Source organism: Sciurus vulgaris (genome assembly GCF_902686455.1).
Source record: "Sciurus vulgaris genome assembly, chromosome: 5".
Taxonomy (NCBI): domain Eukaryota; kingdom Metazoa; phylum Chordata; class Mammalia; order Rodentia; family Sciuridae; genus Sciurus; species Sciurus vulgaris.
This window is the reverse complement of record NC_136465.1, coordinates 114,434,930-114,448,203: the sequence shown is the minus strand read 5'-3', so window position 1 is coordinate 114,448,203 and position 13,274 is coordinate 114,434,930. Positions and strand designations below refer to the sequence as shown.

Here is a 13,274-nt window from a genome sequence, read left to right as displayed (position 1 = left end):
CCTTTATGTGCCTGTGGGTGTAACTAGCAGGAAGTGAAGGGTACAGGAGAGGAGAGAAGGGAAGGCAGGCTGGAGCAGCCAGAGCACTTCCAACCCCACGCAGAAAGCAAACAGTCTATGTGCTCCCTGCTTCCCAGGATGACAGTCACCCACTCAAACCCCAGAAATGGGTCTGTAGGTCCCCAACCTCCCTTTCTCCATACCAGCCCACAGCTGGGGAGGAAGAGTAATGGTAGCCAAACATAAACTACTACCACTTGAGTGTCCTCCACCTGGATCTAAAAACCGGGCCAGAGCCGGCACGCAGCCAGCATCCAGAAAAGAACATCACAGAACAAGTATCTGATCCCATCTCCTGACCCAGATCAAAATTCCATCCTTGATAGTCATAGTTCAAGCATTTACTGAGAACCTAATATAAAGCAGGCAGTGAGCCATGAACAATGGGAAACCCAAGGAGAAAACCAACATCCAGGGCCCTTGGAGTTCATAATGGTGGAATAAACCAAGGTCAGTTACAATCAGCACGGTGCAGACAGGAAGCCCGGGCATGAGTGGGCTGGAAGGAAGAGAAAGTGTTCCCTCCAAAAGGGGGTGGCACATCAGGCTGAACTTCAGTAGCGTCCTGCTCATCTTCCCCCAGAAAGTCACTGTCCCATGTCTGCTAGCTGGTGCCACCCCATCAATCAGGTCTCCATTCACAACTCACCTCCTCAGAGATTCATGCCCCACATGAACCTGTTTCACTCTCTCCATAGGACTAATGTTCATTTGTTCATGTTGTCTGTCTCAAGTGCAGCCTTCTGTCTCAATGGTGCTCAGGGTTTATGGAATGGGGGACGGGAGGGCCCACACAAGCCAGTACCAGGCTTTTTTCTAACCAGCTCGGTTAGAGAAAGGGTCAGCTAGGTGGGGAGAGAGTTCCAGTTAAGGAGTTATTCCTTGCATTCTGGGGGAGACTCAACAGGCTAGTTCTTCCTCATGTTGAGTCAAGAGCCCCCAGCCCTGGATTCCAGATCTATCTGTAAATGAACCCACTGGAAACATCTTTCTAGCTCTTCCTATAAAGTATTTGAGTCTTTTCTTAACGTAACTCCCACCTTGCAACATGACAAGACCTTCTGCAGCCCTGGTGGCCTCACGGGCACAAGGTCTGCATTATCCAATGCCCTCACCCAGAAATGAGCATACTAATATTAACAATTACAATGGCAGCTAATATTTGTTGGCTAGCATGTTCTAGATACATTACTAAGCACTTCACATGCATTTTCTCATTTCAGTTCTACAATGCTACGAGGAAGTGTTTATTATTCTACACATTTCACCAATGAGGTAACTAAGACCCAGAAATGTTCAAAAATTTGCCCAAGGCCACACTTCTAGAAACAACAAAGTTAGGGAGCCCAGGCATCCTTCCTACCTTCTTGGAGGTGTACAGTGGAAAGATGGCACAGAACAGTCTGACAGTTTCCACCCAGTAAAGGTGGGAAGCTGGGGGCCTGGGCTGGTGGGCCTGAGTCAGGCACAGAGCCTGAACCCCTGAGCTGATTTTCTTACCTCCAGAAGGGCCTCAACTCTTCTCATCAGTCACATTCATCTTGTTGGTCTTGGCCCATCCTTCTGCCCAGACACCATCGTCTAGAGTCTTGATTTTATCGAACTGTACACTTGTCATTCCTCCCATCTCTGGGTCACTAGAGTCAGCTGGCTTCCTTTGTAGGCCGTATCCCAGTCACTGATCTAAAACGTTACTTGGAGTAGGATCTAGGATCAAGCCGTGGGGTCCCATAGCAGTCCGTATCCATCTCTGGATATACATGTTGAGAATCTACCTACCATGGCTCAGCCTGCGTTTTTCCCAAAATGCCCATGATAATAGCCCCAACCCAAATTAAAAATCATTCAAATCACCTCGGCAGCCTTCCTATGAAACCTATGGAAAACGGGCATAAAAACCGAATGTGCCCAAGTTAAGGAGGACTTGCGCCTTGCCCTCAACTCGGACCACACTCTGGAAGTACCGCTTTTCCCAAGTGTAAAGCCATTGTCAGGAGAGAAAGGGCTGCAGCAGAATACACGCCTGGGGGACACGGACCGAGTCCAGACCCCAACGGCGACCCGAATCCATGGGACCCTCCCCGGATTCGGACGCTCCCCTCAGTCCCACGAAGGGCTGCAGGGCACGCTGCCGGTCCCTCCGGGCTGGGTCTGCTGGCAGCCGGGATCCGGAGCTCCTGGAACCCGTTCCCCGCAGCCGGCGGGGAAATGGAAGGAATTTCTCTGGCCTGGCCACTTCCAGCGCCCCTCGCGGGCCAAACCCCACCCTTGGCGGGCTGTGGAGCGAAAGCGTTGGCTGTCGCAGTCGGGGCTGACTCGCGGCCAGCAGGTCCCGCTGGGAATCCAGTCCCGCGCCCTCCGCTCCCCAGTTTCCAAGCAGGACTCCCAGCGTGGCTCCCAGCCCGCCCTGGGCATCCGAAAGGCCGCCAGACTCCCGGCCTCTCCCGGGACCTCTCCCCGGGGCCCTCACCTGGCCCGGCTGGCTCAACTCGCCTCTCCACCCCCGCTTTCCCGGGTCGCGCCCCGGCCGGCGGGCAGCTGCTCTGCCGGGGCGCCCATGGAGGGCCGGGGGTCGCGGGCGCCGCGCAGAGCCCCGCCAGTTCCACCGCCGCCGGCGGCCCGCGCTGCAGCAGCCGCGCCGCCGCCCCGCGCCCCCGGCCCGGGAAGCCCCCGGCCCCGCAGTTCCGGCCGCGCCCCCCGCCCCCGCGGCCCGAGGCCGCCCGCGCCGTCCCGGCCCCGGCGCGCCTCCCCCGGCAGGCGGGCGGGCCGGGACCGTGACGCGCGCCCATTGACGTCTCCGGAATCCCGCCGGCGGCGGCCGACGCAGCCTCATCAATGGGGCTAAAAATAGCGACGCCCGGAATAGCCGCAGGCGCCCCGCCCCTCGCCCCCCCCAACACACACCCGCCTCACACCCTGTTACATAACCCTCCTCGCGGAGGCCGGGCTGGGGGAGCTGTTTCCAGGTGAGGGTTCTGAGGCCTCGCTAACAGCGCCCGAGGCAGTAGGCTTACAAATAAACTTTACACGGGGCTTTCCCTAAGCAAGAGTTGGAAAAAGTAATGCCCAGAGAGGCTCGGCGGCGACCAAAGTCACACAGCACTTCAGCTGCTTGAGAGGACTGGGCTCAGGCTCTGAGCCTGTAGGTCTGAGTGCCACCCCAAAGGAGCAAGGAACCCAGATAAAAGGGCACCAGGCTTCCACACTGTGGGCAGCTTATAGAGAAGGACTTCCTCGCAGAGTGAAATTTCTCCTTCAAGAGAAGCATTTCCAGGGACAGGGGTTGCTGATAGCCATGCCCAGAAGGTGGATTTACTGATTTGGGAATGCTTCCATACTCCTGTGTGACAAGCAAGTCATCTAACCTCTGTGAGTCTCAGCCTCTTCATCTGCAAAAGGATAAAAATATTATGCACCTTTTGTGGTCATGGGGAGGACTGAACTGCTCTGGAGGTGGTTTGTACACAGTAGGCACTCCAGTGGAGTTTTTCTTCCTCTCCCCTAGGAGCCTGGTTTCCCCAATAGACAGAGTGCTTTATGCAGGAAGAACTCAGGCCACCACAGTGACCACCAAGCCCTGGAAGACCCAGCTGTCTCTGACCACAGCTCTAAGCACAAGCATCCCTAGTGAGAAGCTTCCCCGGGGGGTGGGCAGCGCTTGCTTGAAAGGTCTCTCTCCCATCTTACTGGAGTCCTCTTGGAAATGAAAGAACCCTCCGGTCCTAAGCAAAGCCTTCTTCCCTTAGCAGTTGCCCACTCAGGCGCACAGAAAGCACAGGTCAGGAAGCACTGGCCAAGGTTGGAGCCATGGGTGTGGGTGTGAGGGCCTGTTACAAACTTCGGCTCTGCTCCCGTCCTGTCAGAAGAAAAGGCAAGGCTATTGGGGAGCACCCATTAGGGAGGATTCCATACTGTGCCCTATTGCACCAGCCCACCAGCCCCTACTCATTTTTTGAAGTCACCTTAAATTATCAGCAAGCTATTCAATCACCAGTGCCAGGCCAGGCCCCACGCAGCCAAGAATCCCTTCTGAATCTGAAACTATCCAAAAGAGGCCCCACACCCCTACTCAGCCCTCATTCCAGGGGCCACATTCCTCTCCCCACCCCCACCCATATCCACCCCCAGGGATTTCTGGATCTACCCTAATGTCCCAGTGCGATTTAGAAGCCCCTTTCCATCGCTGGGCCTTTATAATGATCCCAAGTGGTTTTGTCTCAAAATCACTTGAATCTGTATGTTTCTATCCCAGATTCAAGTATTAGGTATTTTCAGATAAAGGAAGTGAGGCTTCAAAAATGGCAAGATGTCAGAGGTACCATGACTGACTTTTCCTCACTCACCCCTCACACACTCCTTCCTGCCCCAGCAGCTCCTTCCAAAAGGATTTCATAAAGAAGCAGCTGCCTCACCCCCTCTCTTTCTTTCTTTTTCCAGAAGTCTAAGTTTTGAAAATACATTTTAAAATATTTGCCTGTGTAGGAGAAATAGATTTATTTAGACAGGAAGGGGGGCGGGGAGGGTTACCAGTTTTTCCATGAAGGCTTCCAGCCCACAGAGGTCTCTCCTTTCCATAAATACTCAGTCCAACTTGCTTTGATTATATACTCTCCTACAAATAATGAAATAGAACATATATTATTAAAATGTGTAATAATATAAAACACACTCGTGTGGCTCATGGAGGCAGGATAAGAGGGTGCAAGGAGATAAGCCCCAGAGACCTGGGATTAACACTGGTTTTCAGGAGGACTGAACATCCGTCGCATTCAGACTTACTTCTCTTTGCTCCTGCCTGGGAGTCTGACTTCCCTAGTCCACAGGGTCCCAACTCTTTCAGCCGCATGACTTCAGAGAAGTTATTTGCCCTCTTTGGGCTTCAATTTCCTCATCTGAAACACCAGGATGACATGTCTATCTCATAAGACTATCATGATGAAAAGAGCATCTTTGTGACAAGATGTAGAGCATGCAGCAAAAAGTTTTGAACTTAGTGGCAGACCTACCATTTCCATACAAGAGGACTTAGGGGAGAGCCAGGATTGGTGCCTTTTTCTTGAAGCCGGATATGTAAGGTGCTTACCTAGTTTTGCTTAGTTGATTGTTGGACAGTTTGAGAGGCTGCACAGATGGGAATAACGTCACTTCTAAGTGTCATTACAAATATCCAGTAAATCTCAGACCCAAGTTGGTTCCTTCACTCAGGTCCCTTAGCTAGTCAGCAGTCAAGCCAGAACCACAGCCCGTCTTTTGACTCCCAGACCTGTACTCTTTTTAGCCACCTCCTTACTCCTTCATATCTAGCACCCTCTTTCTATACAAATTCCAGGAATCACTTCACAGCTCCTGTTGCAGATGGGAAAGCTGAAGAGAGAGAAGGTGAACTACTCACATGGCTCACAGTCTGAGGCAGGGGTGCAGGGACATAAACACTCTGGTCAATGTTGTCCCATTATGGGTAATTCCTGAGAAGAGGACAAGTCCTGCAGCAGAAAGATTTCCTAGTATTATGGGGAGGCAAGATACAAGAATAGATATGAGCCAGGTGAGGTAGTGTACACAATAACCCCACCCTCTCCTGAGACTGAGGCAGGAAGATTGAAAGTAATTTTAAAAAGGTTGGGAATGTAGATCAGTGGCAGAGTGCCCTCATGGTCCCCAGTATAATAATTATTACTAAAATAATACTATAAAAATCCAAGAAGCAGACTCCAAGAGGCCTCGAGCTGGCACCTGGGTGGAATCTAAAGAGTTAATCTCAGAGGCCATCCTGCAGGAAGAACATGTGGGGTACAGTATGAAAGGAGACACAGTACCAGTCTGGGTAGAAAAGAGCATTCCACAGAGGAGAGTCTGCCTGTAAAGCACAGAGGTACGGAGTGGGGCAGAGCTGAGGTCCTGAGGGCAGGAAGTAGTAAGCCAAGATGAGCCACAAGACCCAGGACTCTTGGTGGCCTTCCCCGTACACCCCTCCAGGTCCCAGTCTCAAAAGACTTCCATTCAGCTCCACCCAGTCAGGGAGACACCGTTCCACTCCTCCTCCACCCTGGCCCATGCAAGGTGGGGCGGGGCGGGGTGGATGTCAAGGGGGTTCCCTAGCCTCTTTGGGCCCAGAAGGTGTTTCCCTGTCGGGCTCTAACTCAGAATAAGCAGAGGGGCTGTGGAGGGGATTCCCTTCATAGGTCCTTTCCTCATCTTGAGGATCAACAACTACCTGACTGGGGTCCCCCCACCTCTTCTCGGGTTTAAGAGCAATTCAAGGGCAGAAAAAAGGTGGGGCACAAAGACAGGGCTTTCCTGGGTCTGTCCCAGCGATGGGGGCGTCCAAGGGCACCACTCAGTTGGGGTCACATGCTCTGAATTGCATAAGGATGAGGTGGCCCCACCCGGTGCTTTTCGAAATGCCTCCACATTTGCTGTTCCTCATTGTCATGGCTGGCCATCTGGGCCAGCACGAGAAAGTGACCGAGGTCACCAGGCCGGAAACGGCAGAACTGCTGGAATTAATATGAGATTGCTCTTAAATCCAAGCCAGGACTCTATTAAAAATAAATAAAAATCCTGTGTAACTTAATTACAAAATCAAACATGCTCATTGTAAACAAATGCAAACGTTACAAAACTGCGTGACTGATTAAGTGCAAAGTCCGTAATCCCACTCCCAGAGGAGTAGGAGTTTGGTCATTCTCTGGTGTCTGCTTCCAGATTTCTCTCAAGGTCGCAGAGCATGGGATCTGGCCCGGAGACTCTCCCCGAGGGGCCAGCGACCGGAACGCCGAGCCGGAAGGAACAGGGCCAGGCCACGCCAATGCGGGCGGCCCCGGCTGGCGGTGCCCCACGCTGCACTCCGGGGGCGGCAGTGCTGCTCTGCGCCAGTGTCTGCCCTGCGCCAGTCCCTACTGGGCCGGGTGCGGCCGGGGAAGCCGCTACGTCACTTAGCGGTCGGGAGGGAGCCCGCCAGGCCAGCCAGGATTCCATTACATCACCCGGGACCAAGAGCCGGCGCTCCGTAAACACCGTGGCAAACCATTGGCTACGGGGCCGCCCAAACAACCAATAACACGAGAGTATGCAAATCAGTTGTTGAGCCAACGCTTCCTTTGGTCCGCTGTATGCAAATAGACGTCATCGCCCGGATAGAGGTTCCCATAGGAGGGATGAGAGGGGTCCCGAACTTTGAGGGAGCTCAGATCTGTTCCAACCAATCCCAAGAGGACTGCAGTTGGTTAAGGGTGAGTGCCATGAATGCCCTTAATTATTTGGCTCTCTATCCAGTTAGACCCCGCTGCTTGGGATTCAGTGAACATGAGCAATGATGCCAAAATTATCAAGTCAACTTGGACAGAGGGGAAGGAAGAAGTAAGAAAGCGGTACAAAAAGCTGGAACGTGCTTCAAAAAGCACCTCGGTCAATCCTCTCCAAAGGGGCACAGCAGAGAACAAAACAGACACAATCCCTGTCTGGTAGGTAGTTCCAGTTAGGTATGGTGGCTCAAAGTTGAACCATCTTGCTAATCAGTAATACCCGCTGCTCCATGTGTCAGTGTTCTCCAGAGAAACAGAGCCAAAAGCATATGCAGTCAGCCCTCCAGATCTTCAGTTCTGCATCTGTGAATTCAACCAACCATGAAATCAACCAATAGTGGGTTGAAACTATTTGAAAAAAAAAAAAAAATGCATCTTTACTGAACACATACAGACCTTTCCCCACCATTATTTCCTCCTAAACAATACAGTATAGCAACTATTTGCATCGAATTTACATTATGTTGTATCGGGCATTATAAGTAATCTAGACATGATTTAAAGAATAGGGAAGGGTGTGGTAGGTCACATGCAAATATGACACCATTTTGTATAAGGGATGTGAATATTCTGGGATTTTGGCATCCTGGGGAAGACAGACCTGGAACAAATCATCAGTATATGTCAAGGAACTGCTGTATATATAGATATATAGAAAGTATTAACAATGAGGAGATGATGAGGCCAAGATGGCCCACAATATGCTATGTGTGAGCTGTAGCCCCAGTTAAGCCTGTGATGTCATTCCAGTCTAAGGCTGAAGGCCTGAGAATCAGGGGCTCTAATGTTGAAGATGAATGTCCAGCTCAAGAAGAGTGAATTCAGCTTTCCTGAGGGTTTTATGTTCAGGACCTTGATGGATTGGATGGTTCCCATCTGTAGTGCTGAAGACAATCTACTTTACTCAGCCTATCATTCCGTGTTAAACTCTTCCAGCAAAACCCTCTCCTACACCGCCCCCTGCCAAAGGTTTCACCAGCTATCTGGGTATCCCCAAGCCTGGTCAAACTGACAGATAATTAAGCATCACAGCCATAATGATAAAATTAAATGCAAGATGTCAATGAGCTATTTAACCAGTAAATAATGTAATTTAGAAGGCAGGGTATTAGAGAATGCCTCTGCTCTCCAAAGAAGTGGTTTTTTAAACTGAGGGGGATTTAACAGGCAGAGGGGAGAGGGTAAGTTCCAGGAAGAACTGTGTGTGGGAAAGCCACACACTGTGTGTAGGACAGAGCCTGCTTCCTTAGAGCAGCAGAATAAGGTGAGCAAATAGAGCCCTGTGACTGAGGGAGAGAGTGTTGGGGTGATGCCTCCAGAGAGGAATGCTTGGCAGAGTTGTTTAGGGCCGTGTGTCTTGCCTGTGTTAACAACTTCCCTTGTCTCTTCTTTCCTCTTTCAACAGCCCTGTAAGGTGAATGCTATGTTAGTACTGAGGAAACTGAGGCTCCAAGAGGTTGTCACATGGGAGAAGTAGCAGGCCAGTGTGGCTTTGAAAACTATACATTGAACTGCCAGGCCATTGTCTCCTAGAGAGGAAACTGAGGTTCAGAGTGGTGAAATGATTTTTCCTGCCTTTCATGGCTTACCACAAAAGTGGGACCCCCAGAGAGGTCTATGAATTTTTGCTTTGTGTGTTTCTCCGTGTGCTGCAAAGAGAGACAGGGTTAAGGAAAGGGAAGCTGGATGGAAGGATGTGGTTCCATGGTAGAGCTTGTGCTCAGCTTGTGTGAGGCCGTGGGTTCAATCCCCAGCACTCAGAAAGCAGAGGGCAAGAGGGGCAGAGAAGGGGAGGGAAGTAAGGATCTTCCTTGCCCAGGCTAGAACTTAGGGTTCGCTGGTAGAAACTTCCTGGCTGAGGGTGTGATACTGGCCAGCAGGGACCGCCCCGGAGGCTGTGGAGGCCCTGGCTTGCCTGGGCAGCCCAGATTAGCTGGATCTTTCTGCTGTCCTGGTTGCCAAGAGACGCTGTTCCTCTTGCTCTCACCTGCAGAGCCAGCTCTGGTTACCAGTGACAAGCCCCAGAGGAGAGTGCCCGGAGAGACATGCAGGCAGGCACAAGGGTGCCAGAGGAGGCCAAGTCCTTCCCCATCCAGGTTGCCCCCAGAGGAGTGGTACCTCCTAACCCTCTGGGTTACATTTGTGATCTGTGTCCCCCATACCTTGGCCCTGTACTCAGAACTTCAGGAGCCAAAGGCAAGGCCCACATGGAGGGTGTGGAGGCCTAGGCAGTAGCTGGGCACAGGGAGTGCTGCAGGAATTTGGAAAGGAGTCCTTCCTCCCACAGCTGAGCACCAAGTGGAGCAGTGGTGTGTGTGTGTGTGTGTGTGTGTGTGTGTGTGTGTGTGTGTGTATCCATCTCATCTTTGGGCAGGGGATCTGTAGCCAGAAAGATGGGGCAATCCATCCACTTTCCATTTTATTCCTTTTTTTTTTTTTGTACTAGGGATTGAACCCAGGGTGTTTCTCAACAAGGCTACCCCTAGCCCTTTCTATTTTTTATTTTGAGACAGGGTCTTGCTAAGTTGCCCAGGCTAGCCTCGAACTTGCAATCCTCCTTCCTAGGCGTCCTGAATTGCATGCACTACTGCATCTGGCCTTCCATTGCTCTGTTAGAAAATGTCCCACAATTCTCCAACTGTGGGCTTCCTACTTGTCACTGGGGTCACGGGTCATGGAGTAACAGTTCCCAGTTCCCTCTCAGTGTCACTCCACTGAAGGGATTTGCTAGAGAATAATTAGCGAGTTAACTGTTAGATTATTTAAAGCATTAATATTCTTTTTTTTAAATTTATTTTTATTGTAAACAAATGGAATGCATCTTGTTTCTCTGTTTGTACATGGAGTAAAGGCATACCATTTGTGTAAACATACATTTACATAGGATAATGGTGTTTGATTCATTCTGCTATTTTTTTCCTCCCCCTCCCATCCCTCCTACCCCTCTTTTCCCTCTAAACAGTCCCTCCTTCCTCTATTCTTGCCCCCCTCCCACCCCCCATTTTGTGTCATCATCCTCCTATCAGTGAGATAATTTGTCCTTTGGTTTTTTGAGATTGGCTTATCTCACTTAGCATGATATTCTCCAATTTCATCCATTTGCCTGCAAATGCCATAATTTTATCATTCTTTATGGCTGAGTAATATTCCATTGTATATATATATATATGTATCTATATATTTATATATATATATGTATCTATATATTTATATATATACCACAGTTTCTTTATCCATTCATCAACTGAAGGGCATCTAGGTTGGTTCCACAATCTGGCTATTGTGAATTGAGCAGCTATGAATCATTGATGTGGCTGTATCTCTGTAGTATAAAGCATTAATATTCATTTAAAAAAAATATTTTTAGTTGTAGATGGACACAATACATTTTTTTAAATGTGGTGCTGAGGATTGAACCCAGAGCCTCACACGTGCTAGACACATGCTCTCCCTGAGCTACAACCCCAACCCCCTAAAGCATTAATATTATTAAGGAGAGATTGGTTTTTGCTTATGTCTTGAAGAATAGGTATTTAAACTCACAAAATGGAGTGACCATAATTAGAATGCTTCCCCCAGTGATGGGGATTGAACATTCATGCTAGGCAAACACTGCCACTGAACTACATCCTGGCCCTTTTTTTAATTACTCAAACTTGTGATCCTCCTGCTCAATCTCCTGAAGCGTTACAGGTGTGCAATAATGGTGTTTGATTCATTCTGTTATTTTTTTCCAGCACCAGCACACCTGGCTTAAATTCCTCTTTCTTTCTTTCTTTCTTTCTTTCTTTCTTTCTTTCTTTCTTTCTTTCTTTCTTTCTCTCTCTCTCTCTCTCTCTCTCTCTCTCTCTCTCTCTCTCTCTCTCTCTCTCTCTCTCTCTCTCTCTCTCTCTCCCCCTTCCTTCCTTCCCTCCTTCCTTCCTTCCTTCCTTCCTTTCTTCCTTTCTTCCTTCCTTTCTTTCATACCAGGGATTGAGCCCAGGAGTGCTTAACTACTGAGCCACATCCCCAGTCCTTTTTTTATTTTTTAATTTTGAGACAGAGTCTCGCTAAGTTGTTTAGGGCCTCACTAAGTTGTTGAGGTTGGTCTTGAACTTGCAATCTGTCTGCCTCGGCCTCCAGGGCTGCTGGGATTACAGGCCTGGCATTAGCATCATCCTTAACACATACTCTCCATACTCTCACAGACCTTCAGATGTCACAGGTAGCCTGTGAAACTTTGGCCTGGGGGCTCTCAGAAGATGGGGGTCTTGTGCCTGGTCCCTAAAGAAGAGTCGTTTCGAATGTGCATTAGAGTATGTGAGTGCCTCCTTGTGGTGCAGGGGTCATAAGTGCAGTGACTGACAGGCTGTGTCATGGGAGGTAGGAGAGGGTCTAGAATGCAGTTCTAGAATAATGGAGCCTGCAGCCCTAGTTACTTCTGCACATGCCTTCAGGCCCACCCCACCCTCAGTTTCTCAGTCTCTTTATTTTTTTGAGACAGGGTCCCACTAAGGTGTGTAGGCAATCTTGAATTTGCAGTCCCCCTGCGTAGGCCTCCCAAGAGACTGGGAGTACAATTGTGTGCCACCATACCTGACTTCTTGGACTCCTCTTCCTCTCCCCTTGGAAGCCCTTAGCAGAGCACCCAGAGGAGCAGAACTCCTAGTTCTCTTGGTGCTGGCTGCAGAGATACCAAAGCACTTGCTCTGGGCCAGGACCTGGCTGCCAGCATCCAGGGAGGTGACTGATGGATGCAGCATGGCCGTGATCTGCCTTTGCTGTTCAGGCTTGGGAGCAGGATGATCCCTCAGGCACTCACACCATAAATGTCCAGACACAGATCCACTTTGGAACTATCCCCTGCAAGCCACCTCCCAGGGAGGGCTGGGTAACCTGAGCTGCTGCAGGCCTTCAGGTCACTTCAGGAGCACCAGCGGTCAGCTGATGCTCCTGGGGACCATTCATCATGCCCCCCAGCACAGCCCAGTTCAGCCATGGCTATTTCCAGTCCTGGGTAGGGAGCAGCTTATGTAACAGGCTGGAAGCCAGGGACTGGGGTGAGGGGCACTTGTGGCCAGAATGGGGCTACTCCCACCTCCCACTGTTAAGCCAGCCCCTCTGAGGTGTGAGGGGAGCCTACATCCCTGGACAGAATCATGGTGGACAGTCACATAGCCTGTCAGCACACTTTCCATTTCCTGGCCACCAAACAGCCCCTCCTTCACTTCCTCATGGGAGGTATAGCATGGTGGGGGTGAAGCTGGGCTCAGACACACTTGTTCACCATGTGGCTTCAGACAGGCTTTCCAAGTTTTCTGAGCCTCACGTTTTTGTCTGGGAAATGCATAATATCTCGTGCCCTTCAGGGCCTAAACGCACATTCCAGAGGTGGATCACTTAGGTTTAAATCCTAGCCTGTTTGTACAGCCTTGGACCTGTTACTTAAACACTGGGTGCCTCAGTTTCCTCACCTGTAGAACTGGGACAGGGATACTGCCTGCCTTCCTGAGTTGTTGTTGGGATTCTATGTGTTTGTATGCATAAAGCACTTAAACAACTCCTGGCCCAAGGTCAGCACCCTGTAAGTGTTGACTATAATTAGACAATGTTTGCAGATCACTTTTCTCAGCCTTGGCTCCAAATAAGTGTTTGGTGAAAGATACTTGTTATTTTTAACTTCCTTCTCCTTCACTACCTTAATCTCCTCCATAAACTAGCTTTAGTTTAGTCTTGCAAAGTACCCTAATCTCTTCTCTTTTGTTGCCAGTCCAATAAAGGTATGTATAAATGACATATGTCCAATATTTACATTTTGAAACATATCACACGCACTCCTGTCTGGACCTCACAGCCAACCCGTGAGCAAGAAGCACACTCCTGTCATTGCCCTCATTTTGCAGAGCCAGGGACAGGGTGTGATCTGTCTAG

General features: G+C 50.1%; 1 long non-coding RNA gene across 1 annotated transcript; it reads right to left on the bottom strand.

The window, feature by feature from the left end:
* Window positions 1–4,586: 4,586 nt before the first annotated feature.
* Window positions 4,587–6,943, bottom strand: LOC306661860. The gene is made up of 3 exons (XR_013763985.1): window positions 5,877–6,943; window positions 5,453–5,561; window positions 4,587–4,672 (listed from the first exon to the last, which is right to left on the bottom strand). It is a non-coding gene; the product is annotated as an uncharacterized lncRNA (long non-coding RNA).
* Window positions 6,944–13,274: the final 6,331 nt, after the last annotated feature.